Source organism: Indicator indicator, chromosome 2 (genome assembly GCF_027791375.1).
Source record: "Indicator indicator isolate 239-I01 chromosome 2, UM_Iind_1.1, whole genome shotgun sequence".
NCBI classification, from domain to species: Eukaryota; Metazoa; Chordata; class Aves; order Piciformes; family Indicatoridae; genus Indicator; species Indicator indicator.
The window spans coordinates 18,890,014-18,906,298 of NC_072011.1; positions in this window are offsets into that span (position 1 = coordinate 18,890,014).

Here is a 16,285-nt window from a genome sequence, read left to right on the forward strand (position 1 = left end):
CATGATCTGGACAACAAGGCCCTTGTGTGCTTGCATTCTCAGGACTGCCTTTGCCAGCATGATCAGTATCTTGGCAGAGAGTAGGTGCTGGCTTGTGGTTGCACTTCGCTAAGTGCTGCTTCCCTCAGCTTCCAGTGTATGTCCTAGTACACCATCTCATGTGTCCAACTGGAAAGGAGTGTTGGGTCCTTTGGAGTAAACTGACTTTGTCTTGCTGTACAACTGTGGCTTCGTTCTTCTCCTTAATCTGAGTTTTCTTTTTCAAGTGCTGTGGTTATGGAGCATGTGGTCTTTGTGGCCATTACATAGAAATGCTTTTGCCATCTTGCAGGCTGTAAGGTTTTATAATGACAGGAGCTCTCAAGAAAGCCAGTGACTTAAACTGAAATGTAGAAAGAGCTCTCCAAATAGATTCAGTTTGGAGACTGAAGAAAGAGGGGCCAGGCTAATCTGAATATATGGGTCTGTGTTGTGTCAAACACTGTTTCAGCTGTGTAGCACTAACTTCTCAGAGAAAGCTACACTCACAATACTGCTTGCCCCTTTGTTTCTACTGCTACATTCACGTGGTGCTGGAATATGAACCAAGGGCAGTCACTCAAAGTAGTTATATATAGCTGCATGTGTGGCGCTTAAGCTGTAAGATGCATGACAAAAGCAGTGAAGAGCTGCTGTCAATATATAATTTCATCAATTTCTGCTGCCTACGCTGCTGCTGCATCAGTTTAAAATAGTAACCCATCTTTATCCTATTGTCTGCACAGTGTGATCTCAGCTCTCTGGCAAGGGCATGACCATCAGTTTTGCTGTCTTTTGTGATAGTATCCACTGCTGAGATTGCCATTTGCATGGGGCCTCATACAGAGGTCTAAAAACTTAGTTTGGGTTACTCTGGACTCTGCTCAAAAGTTGAAAGTCAATTTAGAAACAGTATTACTGGGCAAGTATCACTTTGAGTTGGGATGTTTTTAATACATACTAAATATGAAACAGGCACAAGTTGTCTATTGCATATCACTTGCCAGTAGGAAGAAAAATGAGGATTACATATTCAGTGGAAGGGGGAAAAACCCAGACCTTTGGGTGTCCTCCAGTTCTCACCAGTGGGAGAAATGTTTGTTTCAGCATGAGGTTAAATAGACATAAACAATTTTTTTTTAAACCTCCTTGTGTGGCCACCTCAGTTGTTCAGGATGATGTAATCAGCCATTGAGAGACTAAGGAGCTAACCTACTATTTTTTGGGGAGACGGCAAAGATATAATTTCTTACGGGATTACACAAAGTGTTAACTGCGTATGGAGACAGAGGAATTAACCAGAAAACTAGCTGGACAGTGCTGATGTATGGAGATTCCTTCAGTTTGTGATTACAGTTTCTGTTTGTTCTCTGTGCTCTGGTGTGGATGAATGGTCACCAGACATGGTGCAGTTTGGCAGCTAGGTAGCAGCCAAAAAGAATTGGAGGATGACCAAGTCCAAACTGCAATGCAGCTTTTATCAAAGTGTGTTGGTTGTGTGGGGTTTTCTTCTTTAGGTTTATTTTTTTTTCCTATAAGTGTAAGTCCTCTTCATTATGGATGGGCCAGAATAGGAACTGTTGAGATCACAGAGTCACAGGATGTTAAGGGTTGGAAGGGACCTCTGGAGATCATGGAGTCCAACCCCCTACCAGAGTAGGACCATAGAATCTAGCACAGGTCACACAGATGGGTCTTGAAAGTCTCCAGAGAAGGAGACTCCACAACCTCTCTGGGCAGCCCGTTCCAATGTTCTGCAACCCTCACAGTGAAGCAGTTCCTCCTCATGTTGAGGTGGAACCTCCTGTGCTGTAGTTTATATCCATTGCCCCTTGTCCTATCACAGAGTGAAACTGAGAAGAGCCTATCCCCTCCCTCTTGATACCCAGCCCTCAGATATTTATAAACATTTATTAAATCCCCTCTCAGTCTTCTCCAGACCCAAAAAACCCAGAGCTCTCAGCTTCTCCTCATAAGGCATGTGCTCCAGTCCCTTAATAATGCTGGTAGCCCTTCTTTGGACTCTGTCAAGTAGATCCCTGTCCCTCTCACCAAGGCAGAATAGAAGGGGAGGAGAACGTCCCTCGATCTGCTGGGCACACTCCTCTTAATGCGCTTCAGGATCCCATTGGCCTTCTTGGCCACAAGGGCACATTGCTGACCCATGGATAACTTGTTATCCACCAGGACTCCCAGGTCCCTCTCCATGGGGCTGCTCTCCAGCAGATCACCTCCTAACCTGTACTGGTGCAGTTTATTATTCCTTCCCAGATACAGGACTCTGCACTTATCCTTGTTGAACCTCATTAGGTTCCTCTCTGTCCAGCTCTCCAGTCTGTCCAGGTCTTGTTGAATGGCCACACAGCCTTCAGGCAAATCATCCAGGCCTCCCAGTTTGGTATCGTCAGCAAAATTGCTGAGCAGACACTTTGTCTGTCTGTCTGTCCCCTCATCAATGTCATTGATGAAGAAGTTTAACAGGACTGGACCCAGCACTGATCCCTGAGGGACTCCACTAGTTACTGCTCTCCAGCTGGACTTGTCACCATTAACCACCACTCTTTGGACTAATCCATCTCACTGTCTGTTCTTCTATCCCACACTTCCTGAGCTTGCTCACAAGGATATTATGGGAGACAATGCCAAAAGCCTTTATAAGGACAAGGTAGACTACATGCACTGGTCTCCATGCATCTACCCATTCTGTTAAGACATCATAGAAGGCCATCAGATCAGTCAAACATGATTTCCCCTTGGTAAATCCATGCTGACTACTCCTGATCATCATCATCTCTTCCAAGTGCCTAGAGATGACCTCCAGAATGAGCCACTCCATCGTTTTTCTAGGGATGCAAGTGAGGCTCACTGGTCTGTAGTTTCCTGGAATCTATTTGTTGCCCTTTTTGAAGACTGGAGTGACACTGGCTTTCTTCTGGTCCTCAGGAACCTCTCCTATCTGCCAAGATTTTGCAAAAATGATGGAGAGAGTGGCAGAGCAACAACATCAGCCAGCTCTCTCAACTCTCTTTGGTACGTCTCATCAGGGCCCATGGACTTATGAATACTCAATTTATGTAACTGATCCCTAACCCAGTCTTCATTGACTAGTGGAGAGTCTTCTCTCCTCCAGGCTTCTTCTCCTTCATTCAGGGTCTGGAATTCATAGGGGAGTTCAGTCTTAGGAGTAAAGACTGACACAATGTAGGTGATGGGATCCCAACAAAGCTGTGGGCTGTGCTTGTGCAACTCAGCACTCATCTGTCGTGCATTTTGATGTCCTCTGGGAGGGCCTTTGCAGCTAATGAGCCCCAGACCCTCATGAGGCTTTTGTGTTCAGGAAGTATTTATCTGGAACCATAGAAAATGCCACAGTCTCAATTCATATGTATTTACTGTTTTTTCCAAGTAATCATGTGCTTCTCAGTGCTACTTATTAACGTGTTTCCCTCTTCCATCCCCTGTTAGCTGTTGCCAGCACAAATGATTCTAATGAAATTCTCACATACATCCAATTAAAATGTTAATAGTGTCAAGTAGTCACAAACTGGCTGGGAAATTTTGTCTGTAAACTGTAAAAAGCCCCAACCAACCAACCAAAAAAAAAAAAAAAAAAACAAACAACCCCCCAAAAACCCTCTAAACCACAAGAAACCCATTTTTTGTCTTATGAGTACCATGAATGATAATGAATAATAATGAAATGAAGGATTTTCACCCAGGTTAAATGATCAGCCAGGCTTTAGGGGGTGATTTGCTTAGTTTCATTACACAACAGCAGGAAGTAAGGGCTGTAGTTCAGATGTTGTATGTTCTTGCAGAGCAACTGTGGTGTTTTAAATTTCTCCCTACAGAACCTGAACAAATGTTTTCTTAAGCATAACACAGCTCTAGCTGAGACTGTCTTCCCCAAGCCTTCTGAACATCCCATTGAACACATAGAATTCTTAATATATTCTGGCACAGGTCTTGACTGCTTGTTTCTGGTGGGTAGTTGGTATAAGCTGCTGTTAGGGAGCACAACAAGAACAAAATAAGTGATCTCCAAAATGAATTGTTTCCTTTTCCCTACTTCTTCCTCTCTGACCTTTTCTTTCAATTAAGGCCAGGGGACTTTCCAGGAATTTATTGAACAAACAAACAGCTATAAAGCTTTTAATATTTATAGCATAATCTATTTTGTTTTGTTGCCCAAGGTAGTTTTGGGCAGAGCTTTCCAGTAAAATAGTGCTGCTGGCAGGACAGTGTTTCCAAGCCCAAGATTCAAAGAATTCCTCTCTGCTTAGTAAAGTGTTGGCTTAGACTCTGCTTTAAAGACGTATAGACCACCCCAAGCAGTGCTTGGCCCTTTATCTCCAAATGCATCAGCTTCTTATCACTGGAGAGGAATAAAAGTCTACTTTTCCTCTGAGTTTTGTAACTCTGAATTTGTGGGTCTTGTTGGACAGTTGGGTGCAGACCTACAGCACAGGCCTCCTGACCTTTCTTGCCTGCTCCTCTCTTGCTCTGTTATCTGGCAGGATGGAAGGGCCAGAAGATGAGGAGAAGCCCAGCAGCTCAAACATCAGTCCCTCTTTTCCTCCTGCTCAGGAGCTGAGTGGCTACCCTCTGGTTCAGCTCTCAAAATACAAATTTAGAAAGTTTTTGGTTGCAGAAGAAATGAGTAATTGTTCAGGTATTTTTTGTAGAAGTAATAAACAGGAAGTAAAAATACTTAGGAGTGCACCTAATTGTTTCCAGGTCAGAAGACATGCCTGCGATGCTGCTGATGTGGCTGGCCATTAACCAGCCACTGGCGAATTCTCTCCTGCTATCATGCTGGGGCTACTCTATGGCCTTTTTTTCAGGGATGGGCTAGATTTTTATTGGCAACTTCCTGCAGCCCTACAGTTGAATAGGGCATTACCTTCCTCCTATTTGTGGCTTTTTTTTAAGTTGTGGAGTGGCTCTTACCTGGCTCCCATTAGCTGGGAGAGAGAAGAGAAACTGGTGTGCTATCATGTGTCACAGACCACATGGTGTCCTGTGGTGCATAACCTGCACTTGATTGCTGTGGCTGGGTTCCCAATGAGCTGTAGGTCAGAACTATCTTACAGGTATACTTGAGTAGCAAATTAATCTGGGACTAGAAAATGAAAAAACAGAATAAAAGGCTAATGTGGTAAAATGCATGAGTGTTCTTTGATTTTTCCAAGTTTGCTTTGATTTTTCCAAGTTTGCTTTAGTGTGGAAGGGTGGGAAGAGTTTGGGGGGATGATGAATGCCACAGTATGGTGTTAACACAGAAGTAATGTGAAGGAGCCATTATTTAAAACAAAACAAAAGTTTGGCAGTTTATGAGCTCCTTTCTATGACATGGGCATGATTCACCAATGCTGTGCAGGAAGGCCTTTATTGAAGCAGAGTGGCAGGTAAGCTGGGGTCATCTGGGGGGCATTGCAAAGGCACTGAGTCAGACACCTAGGCATGCTCATACATGGGTGAGCCTGGCTGCAGAAATGAACTTGACTTGATACTGGCTGGAGGTTGCTGTTTTCTTTGGGATGGGTATGGTCTGTGTGTGGAGAATAAGAACTCCAGCAGGACATGGAAGAAGCTCAGGTTTCAGTAGCATGACTCATTTTCTCAGTGGTTGACCAAAGAGGGAGAACATGGTGGGAAGCCATAATGAACACTACTCCCATTGCTATCAAGAAATGACAGGGAATGAAGAAGCCATCACCAGAAATTTGAAGTTCAGAAAATCTGAACCATCCTTGGTAACCAAAGCTCACTCCTGTAAATGTGGATTTTTCATCTAGTTCCAGTAAGATATGTGACATTTTTCAAAATGTAGAAAATTTTGTGCACCCTGTGGTCTCATGCAGTGTTTGCTGCTGGGTGTAATCGGAGACATCTTGGTGAGAGTGGATGGGTCTGACAGTATTGACTCGGGGCAGGGGCTGCAAGGTGAAGGTAGCACCAGCCTGACCAGTTTGACACAAGCTCTTTGTGTTGGACATACATAATGTGTTTCTGTCTTAAAATGAAGTGAAAGTCAGTTATAAAAACACAAAACCAAACAAAAGCCATTAGTGGAAGAAGAGATGCTGCCAAAGCATGGTTCTCAGATTGCTTTCCAGTACTCTCATTTAACTTGTACCCTTAAGACAAAAGGAAGGAAGAGGCACACTGGGTGACCCCAAGGGCTTCCTTCTTTTGATCAAAACACCAGGCCAAGCAATGTTTCTGTTGTTTTTTTTTTTTTCCCCTCTAGGTTTTCAGTGACTTCCATTGATGATCATTCTATTCAATCTATTGCTGCCCTCTCCCTTTGCTTAAGCAATGCTGCCTGTGGTGGCATGGGTGCTACACATGCACTTGGGCAACAGTTTTGTGTTCCTCTGGATGGCTCCAGTTTGGCCCCCCCTTGCTGAACACCATGGATGATTCTGTGTTGTCATGCTGTGCATGCTGTGTTTGACATACTCATGCTGCTTTTCTACTCTGAGATTAATAAGCATTTCTACTGCTAAAAACCAGATCTTGCCTGACAAAAGGTTCTGTCCAAGGCAGTACTAGGTCTGATTATTCTTTTTACTTTTCTTTGTCAAATCTGTCTGGTTTATTAGAGACATTTCTGATTTATGCCTGTGGGAGGGAAATGAAAATAGAGTGTTGATGAAGAGGATTCAAGTGAACATTTGAACAAATGAGAAAAGCCCAAGGAAATTAGAAAAGGAAAACCCAGCAATATTTCTTTTTCTTTGAGCAGTGCTGAACCAAAAATACACACATAAGATGTATGTGTTTTGCATTTTTGTGGGTTTTTGTTTGTTTAGTTTTTTGGGGTTGTTTGTGGGGTTTTTGTTTGATTTTTTTTTTTTTTTTTTTTTTTTTTTTTTACAGCCTACTGTCTGGAAGCTTTATTGTTCTACAAGTTTCTGGACAATCAACTTTCAAATGTAGTTTCAGGTAACTTCATGGGACATGTACATGCAGAGGGTAGAGTGCTTGCAAAATCTAGCTTTTCTGTTCCTTCCCAGCCCTCCCACTCTAAACCCAATGAATGTCACATCAGGTGACTTTCAAGATGATGAACTTGTTCCTGGATCCTCTTTTCACTGCCCTGTTTGGTGCAACTTTTTGAGAACAATATGAAATGCACTTTTAAAGGCTGGAGATATTGCAGTATATAAGCACAAGTAGGTATTAATATGCTGGAGAACTGGAGCAGGTGTAAGATAATGGATACAAGGCTACATCTTAGATGGAAAGTCGTTCTTCAAATAGGAATTGTGTTGATGTAAACTTCAACTACTATGTGTTTGATTCAGAAACGCACAAAGGATCATCTGTGTGCAACTTCAGTAAAGTTCACTTTGAAAAGCTGAATCATTCAAGCCATCTGAATGTGATGCACACTGTTGGGTGGCTGTTTTCTTCGCCAGGCAGCTGGTGATCTCTCTTCCTCTATTAGGGGGATGGGGTGGGTGGGAGGGGCAAGAAAAGGAAGACAGGAAGGAGTCTCTGGAAGGGAAAGCCCTTCTGGTTCCTATGTGCAAACTTCATGATTTTCCAGAGACGTCTCTATACTTGTGGTAAGTATGTTCAGAGGCTTGAGGAGGCAATATTTATTACAGCTAGGTTATAAATTGTTTTTATTTTGAAGTAAAAATGCTTTATATGCTTTTCAGGTATGATTTGCTTAGTATAAGTTGTATTTCAGACAGTGCTCCATGGGAAGGACAGAGGAGTCCCAGTAGGTCTGGAGATCCTTGAAACTGTGTTTTCTGTTTCCTGAAAATGGTAACTTGACTTATTTGTTTGTGCTGCCTCTGTTGTAAATTTAATATTTAATTTACATGTTCACCAACCTAAGTTCAATGGTGGTGAAGGGCTGTTTAATGAAGAAAAAGTTCCCAGCTAAGGAATGGGCCTCATAGGTTGGGGGTTGAGGAAGAGCAGTAGTTTTACAGAAGCCTGCACACACTGCAGATGCAACATTAGTTTTCCACATATAAGTTTTATCTAGTTTTCTGTGAGGTGTTTTGTTTATGTTGACGTTGGCAAACAAGTTTTTATGCTCTATCCATTTTTCCCAGTATCTCTTCTAAATTTAGATTGTAAGTTCGTTGGGTTTTTTATTTGTTTTTTTTTTTTTTTGCTTTGGGGGTTTTTTGTGTTGTTTTTGTTGGTTTGGATTTTGTTTTGGGTTTTTTTTGTTTGGTGTTGTTGTTTTTTTTTTTTTTGGTAGCAAGCCATATCTCACAGCTGTAACTTCCTGAACACTCTGTGTTGGTTATGTAGTTGGTCTCTAGGCACTTTTATAGTAAGTAGAAAAAAAAAATACAGCTCAAAAAGCCTGAAGAGTGGCAGAATGGAAAAAATAATGCAAAGAAGATTGCTTAGAGGTGTTCTTGATGGCTCGAGTTTTCTTTTCCTTTTTTCCCTTCCAAAACTGAAGAGGGACACAAACAGAAGGGATTCAAGTCTTCTTTTAAGTCTATATCAAACTCTCTAACTGACTAATAATCAGCCTGGGAAGTGATGGTAGTTTTCTTGTATTTCTAACCAGAAATTCCTAGCAGAGAGAGAAAAAGCTGGGGTTCTTGTTCTCTCAGCAGGTGCTTAAAGAGATTCTCTTATGGACTGTCATGGGGGGACACTTCCATTCCTTTTGATGACTGTCATTTTGGGGTTGGCAGTGCCTGTCACAGAACCTGAAGTACTCAACACAGCAGGTAGTTCTAATGAGGGGGAAACAGCTGCCTTATAGGGCTTTTTGCTTAGAAATCATTGGCATTTGAGGAAACATTAAAAAAAACATTGCTGTGTAGTCTTAAGGAGAGGTGACTGAATTGGTGTCATAAGAACAAACATGATAAAGATTTATGTAAGAAATTTATAGGATAGATTTTTACAGGACAAGAGGTAGCCTCCACTGACAGCATGGAGCTTGAAGTTGGTAAAAAAATCCAATAAAGAGGAAAGTTAAGCACTGGTTTAGACTACCAAAGGAAGCTGCAGAACCTCCATTATTTGATGTCTTTAGTAACAGGTTAGGCAGTCTCTGTTGGGAGTAGCCCAAGTATAATTGATCCTGCTGGGAGGGACAGGCTTACTGATCTCTTGATGTCTCTTTCCAACCTTATGAATCTGCTGAGATGTGAGTAGGCTGTATATAATTGCACCCAGTTAGAGTTCATAGAGTGTTTTCAGGTGCTTCTGGATACAAGCCACCATATATATTTTAACTCACTATAACTGTAGAAAAGTTTTGAGGATCAGAGGAGCCTGAAGCACTCAAATGAATTCATGAGAAGATTCAGTTCAGTGGCAGTAACATACAGTTTTGTAGTTACCTAGAATAAAAACATCATCTGCAATTACCATTGTCATTCCTTCAGTCAAGGCATTTGCAAAACAGTGGAAAAACATAGTGTTTATTTTGAAGAACTGTGAGTTCTTTTCCCCTCAACAAAAGGAAACTATTAGGGCTGGCATTACACTTCTGAGTCTTCAAGGGAAAGCATATTGATAGCTCTAAAAGGTATTCGAGTCTTTGAAAACGAAAACAAGAGATCTACAAAATCTATCCCCTTTTATTTTCCTTTCTTTGATATGATAGAGTTGAAAGACCTTTCACAAACACACACACGTGCACACACAAAAACCCTCTGCCTTGTTCCTCTTGTAGTTCCTCGTCTTTATAAAGGAGTATAACTTCTGGATAGGCAGGAATTGTGCTTATATAAAATAGCTTGTCTCTGGTTCTTTGGTAAAACAAGCTGTGAAACAAAAAACTTCCCACCCTTGTCTTCTTTCATGTAATGGATGGCTTCAGGGATAAGAGCCTTGTGAGGAGGCACCAAAACATTAATTTCCCACCCAGTGTAACTGATCAGCAACCGATGTTTCCAGAAAGAGGCATCAGATGCCTTGAATATTTTGATGTGTGCGTCTATAGAAAGCTCTGAAGAGGAGGAAGTGAAAGAACAGTGCAAGCAATTTCAGAGATGTGGGACTTCATTTGCACACAACTACGACAGCTCTCTTCAGCAAAACGCATGGCGGGAAGCGGGACAGACAGTGTCTTTTCTACCACTCAAAGGACTGAGCCATCTGCTCTTCCATGTCATCACTGAGTACTGTCTTGTCTGCTATCTCTTCTGTGGACTCTTCATTATTTCCATGAGTAACACACATGCTTCTTTAGGCCTGTCACTATTACTCTCACTGCAATTTGATGCATACATAAAGGCAGTAGTTATTTTAGGAAGAAATAGCTGACTGACTCTGCATCAGATTCCAAGATATGTTCTTGGGCAAGTTTTCAGATAAAGTTTTAATGCAATTAAAGTGCTTTGAAGATATAAAATGGCACATTACTGATAAATACTGATTAGTCATGCAAATAAATGGAAATCTTTTAATTAGGGCAATTTCATCATGACTCATACTGTGGAAAAGAGCCTATATAAACATATCAAATAGGTAATTTATTAGTGAGAACAACCTGTGATTAAGGGTGGTGTGTTTTGTTAGTTTGTGTTTGTGTTTTAGTTTAGTTGCTTGGGGTTTTTTTGTTTGGTTTTTTTTTTTTTGGGGGGGGGTTGGGGCATAATATACATAACAAATTGGCAATGTAGGAGAATAACAATCTGATAAACGAAACCCCAGTAACTAATCTCTGTTTTTCAAAACATGCAGGAAACTACAAATGAGATATTTGTGTATCTTCATCTCTGCTTGAGCCACAGTACAACTCTGAGTAGATCTGGGTCACTCGGATACTGCCTGAAATGTGTGGCAGCTTTGCCAGCTGGTCACTGTTCAGGTCTGCCTACATGTACTATAGTGTTACAGTAGCTTTGTTCTAGGATTCACAATTATTTTGCTGCCATGATTCTTCTTTCTTGCAAAGTGTTGTTTTTGTTTGTTTGGTGGGGTTTTTTGTGGTTTTTTTTGTTGTTTGTTTGTAGGTTGGTGTGGGGTTTTTGTTTTTTGGGTTGGTTTTTTTTTTATTGTTGGGTTTTTATCTGCTGGCATCCTGACTGGAGTAACATCATGTGGTTGTAGCATTTCTGGGGTTACACACAATTTTGTCAAATTTTGCCAGCTCATTTTATACCTGCTTCGTAGTCACTTTTGTGTATGTGCTCAACTAAGTGTGAGGTGAGTAGAAATAGAAGACTGAGATTAAGGTATTGTGCTGTTCTATATGTATTCAGGAAGGCTTTGGAGAATCAGAGCCAGATCTTTCACATTCTTGAATGTGCCTGCACCTTATGGTTTTGCTTTCCTTTCCTGTGATGGAAATTAGAGCAGAATATGAGGCTATTGTTATTTATATGTACGTTTATCACCTTGGGCAACATAAGTAATGAATGTTTGATGGACTATGGAAATACATTCATGAAAATATTCTTTGCCTTTTTGTTTTTAATGTCAGGACTTGTTTATAGTGGAGTGCACCAGAGTTCAATTAACCTTCGATTAAAATTCAGGATGAAGCAACAAGTTACCTTGTGGTAGACACCCTGCAGTGGCTCAATTTGACATCTGCCACTTAGTCACAGCATCCAGAGTCTATTCAATTTATGAATAAAATGCAAAGGCTTAATGTAAAGTGCATCTTCCAGTCTGGCTTCCTAGTTTAGGTGGAATTTGCCTGAGCTTTGTGTGAGTGCATTTAGGTGTGCATATATGTCTGTGGGTTTATACCCATACATTTTTGAATCCTGCCCAATGAAATTACTTGTCTATAATATGGGGGTTGAACTAGATGACCTTTAAAGGTCCCTTCTAACCTGAAGCATTCTATGATTCATCAGAGATGGAATGACAGGATGGAATGGCAATTCTATCTTTCAGTCACTCTTTCATCTCTGCTGTAATCCTTCTTGCAGAGTTTAAATTTATTGGCTATGGTCAAGGCACATGGCTAGTTGACATGTTAAAGGTCTTTTCCAGATGAAACAGTTCTATGATTCTATGGTGGATATCTACATTTTTTAAAATGGATATCTACCAAATAGGATGATTTTGTTCATCATCCTATTATCTTCCTAGTGTAAACGTTACACTCCAAGTGCAGCTGTGCCTGCTCCTGCCTTTAAAAAAAAGTCATCGAGTTGATAGTTAGTCGTGCCTTGGGAAAACTGCTGTGAGTTTGTGACCTTTCTGAAACTGGTGTTCTCTGCCTTTTAAATAGGGATTTTATCTTGAAGAAATTTACAACAGACTTTCCTCTTGGTTCTTCACACTTAGACCTTGGTTTTGTTCCAGATTGTAGAAACTAGATTTGTAATTGCCTCATTTACAAGGTAGGATTTTCTCCCCTCCTTGTTTGTTTAATCCTACAGATTGTAGACTATGAGGCACCACTGAACATTGAAAAAAATAATAAAAAATTCAATTCCTTTTGTCTGAAAGATCCATTTTTTTCCTATCAAGGCATCTCCATCAGAATGAACAGAAAAAGTGGATTATTCTGAATGAGATTTATAATACCAGAGACTGTGTCAAACTGTGGGTTTGCCAGAATGGGAGAAACTAGATTAAAGTTGTGCTCAGTTCTATTGCAGAGAATTTGACTTAAAATTACTGTTTTACTGTATTTTTGCAGATTTGGATAAAATTCAGGTAATACAGTGGTCTGAATTTCTATTCCAAGATTAAAACAAGACTCAAAGATGCTAAATGTTTCAGGATACAAAACCCTACCCTAAATGGCTTCTGGCTTTAGGTTATTTATTTTTACCTTCAGTCTCTGCCTCTTTGATATATGACTGACACTAGGACTCTGAAGCACAGCTGGGAGAGGGACATGCATTCAGGACATGCTCATGCCTTTTTCTCCCAGACATGCCATCATGTGCCTTTCTGCTTTATCACTGTACAAACCAGCATTTTGTCAGTACCCTCTGCTTCCCAGTGTCCCTACCTGTGGATCCTAGGCACAGCACTTTCTTCAGGAAGAAGAAGGTCTGTAGTTACAGGATGTAGGGCAATGGTTTCAAACTAGAGAAGAGTAGCTTTAGATTGGATGCTAGGAACAAGAAATTTACCATGAGGGTAGTGGAATGCTGGAATGTGTTGCCTAGGGGGGTGAGGCTCGACGGGGCTCTGGGCAACCTGATCTAGTTGAGGATGTCCCTGCTTACTGCAAACCATTCTATGATTCTATGGAATAGTTGATGAGAGATGATGTAGTCCAGAGTTTGGTGTGAGACCAATGGTCTCTAACAAAGCTCCTAAGTGAGCTGGATGTTCTCCACTAAACTCTTCCCAGTGCAAGAAAGGGTTACAGCAGTGCAAGGTCTTGCTCACAAGGGTGGAGGCTTAGGAGGAATGGTGCCTCCTCTTTGCCATGGTAGGGACAGGATCATGGCTGGAGGAGCCAAGGTGTCTGATTATCCTGTTATGCAAGGAGCACTGGGCGTTACTGAAGATCCCTGGGGAGGATTGTAGATTACAGCAGAGGAAGGTCTCCCACACCAAAGCATCTTTGATGTCTGCAGAGTCCATCACATAGCAGCAGCATCATGTAAGGTGAAAGTAGGCACAGTGATACAACCACTGAACCTCACTCCTCAGAGACTGGCATCAAACAACTACCCACCATTGCTGCTCAGAGGCATTTGTACCTGTGACCCTGGTCAGAAGGTCTGTTTGAGAAAGTTTGTTCTGGTGGACGTGATACTCTGATGCTTGTCTACTTGAGCTTTTTCCTCCTTCAGAGAGCATACAAAGCTGGAGAGACCTGGTGGTTTTCTGCAGACTGCACTATCCAGTGTTGGTAACCCTGACAGGCCACTCTCTGCTGATTTTCACCAAGACAGGAACTTCTGTGTGAATGTGCAGGGACTACCAAAATGTATATTATTTATGCAGCTGTTGTGGTTGAAGACTCAGCAGCTGGTCGAGTTCCAGCAGTCCACTCACACGACTATTATCTCAAAAAGAGAAATAAAAAACCCCAAATCCCTGTGGATTAAGAGAGTTTAACAAAGTAATACAATATATGAATACTGCAGTGTATTTCACAGGAAACACACCAGAAGCAGCGGCAGAAGCAATCCAGTGATAAAATGCACCCCCACCTCCAGCCTGCAGCCAGCAAAGCAGAAGAGACCAACACTCCAAACCAGAAACCACAAGTCCTCCCTGGAAACAGGAAGCATCTCATCTTACAGTCCAATCTACAAGCCCCATGATCCTTTGCCTTGGCCAGACATTGCCACTGGAAATGGGAAGTGTCAGAGTGTCTGAACTCCCAGGCCCATCATCCTTTGTTCCCTCCAGCCCTTTCCTACAGCAGGCATGATGTCAGCATGGTATTGAATATTCATCAGCTGCTTCAACTGGCTGAACCTATGAGAACAGCCTATTCTCATGTCACTTTCACTAGCTTTATTTCAAATAGATCCATGCAAAATACTATCTGGAATTTCTGACGTTTTTTTTACGTTTTCTTCAGATATCACCAAGTGAGCAGATGGTGCTTGCAGTCTGACTGCCTGGGCAGTCTGGCTTTTATCTGTATGACTCTGCTGTGGGAGAGCACAACAGAAACTATTCAGCTAGCTGGGCTAGTGAGAAGCTGTCAGTGATGACTAGCTCTGCTTGGCTTTTCTTGTCTATTCAGCCTTCTGTTTTTTCTCCAATAGAACGTTTTATCTCAAATCTTGCAAAAAGATCCTGAACCACACAAATTTTAAGTTGCGTGGGACAGTGTGACAAGTACCTGTGTAGAACAGTGTGGTATACATGTCCCCTGGAAACTCTCCACCAGCTTCCTTCAGAAACAAATAGGAAACGTGGTTTTCTATTTGTTATTCATGGTACTTGACTGCCTGTCTGAGATGTGCAGGTCTCTCTCTCTCTGCTCCCTGACAAACTTTTGCAGTGGGAGAGAGATGATTTCTTGTCTCCTCTGTGGATGAATATGAGTGTTCATACAAAGCACAGACTGTCCAGCCATGCACATAAATAAAAATACATTCAAGATAATGATGATGAAAAAGGAACATACCTAAGTCAAATAGATCATCTTCTGTATATCCAAATAATAGTGCATTTATCAGCACGTGAATACATTTATGTTGCACCATTGACTTTTGGAACTGTTTGAGTTCATAAGATTAGTCCAAAGGCTACGAAACACCCAGAATAATTTTGAATCTCATCTCTTTTAGTATATTACTATCAGGCTGTGGACATATGTATTTTGAATTTCACAGAGAAGGGAAGGCTACCGCAAAGATGAATAGCTGTTACCTGGGGACTTGTAAATTTTGAGCTTAGATCTCAGAGCTGCTGCAGCCTCCCTGCCGTCTTGCACCTTGGCAGTAGGAAAGGGAAGTCTTGGGGGAGAAAGTAATGTTTAAGGCCCATATTACAAAGTCTGCTGAGAATTAGAGCTTTCAAAATGGAGACAATCAAGAACTAGCCATGACTTTATATTTCCTGTTTGGGATAAACAGGGTGACTAACATTTGATAGTGCATATAGTAACTTACTGCTAGGTTTGGATATGAAGCTTCCTAGAAATGCCTTTGGATTTGCTATCAGAAAGAAAATTTAGAATGACTTGTCTGACCTCATCCACAAACTAGAACAAGGAAAGAAAAAAGGCTTTGGAGCTGAATGACTCTTTAAAATCACTCTGATTTGAACTTAGTGGATTTTATTTTTTTTTTAAAGAAAAGAGATTTAAAGGGTATGTATGTTACATACGATGGCAACAAATGTTGATAGTCATTTATAACTGTACTCCTTTTTCATAGAATCATAGAATCAAGAAGGTTGGAAGAGACCTCAAGGATCGAGTCCAACTTGTCACCCTACACCTCATGACTATCTAAACCATGTCACAAAGTGCCATGTCCAATCCCCCCTTGAACACCTCCAGGGATGGTGACTCCACCACCTCCCTGGGCAGCACATTCCAATGGCCAATTTTGATACGTTGAAGACTTGTATGTTGTGATCTCTCAGCAGACACTGAGCAAGAGAATGATGCTTATTCCTGCACCGCCATTGTTGAACTGACTGAAATATGAAAGTCCAGATGTCTGTTTAGGGAATAGCCTCATGCTTTATCATGGACATGTGTATCATCGGAATTCATGTTTGACTGATTCCATGCCAGTGAAAAATAATGTCTGGCTGAGTTGTAATGGAAATGTGTATACAATGACTAACAAGAGAAGAATTTGAAGGGAAAGAATGAGAACAGGAAGTCTAATCTTCAGCTTTTCTATATATAGAAAACACCTCAAGG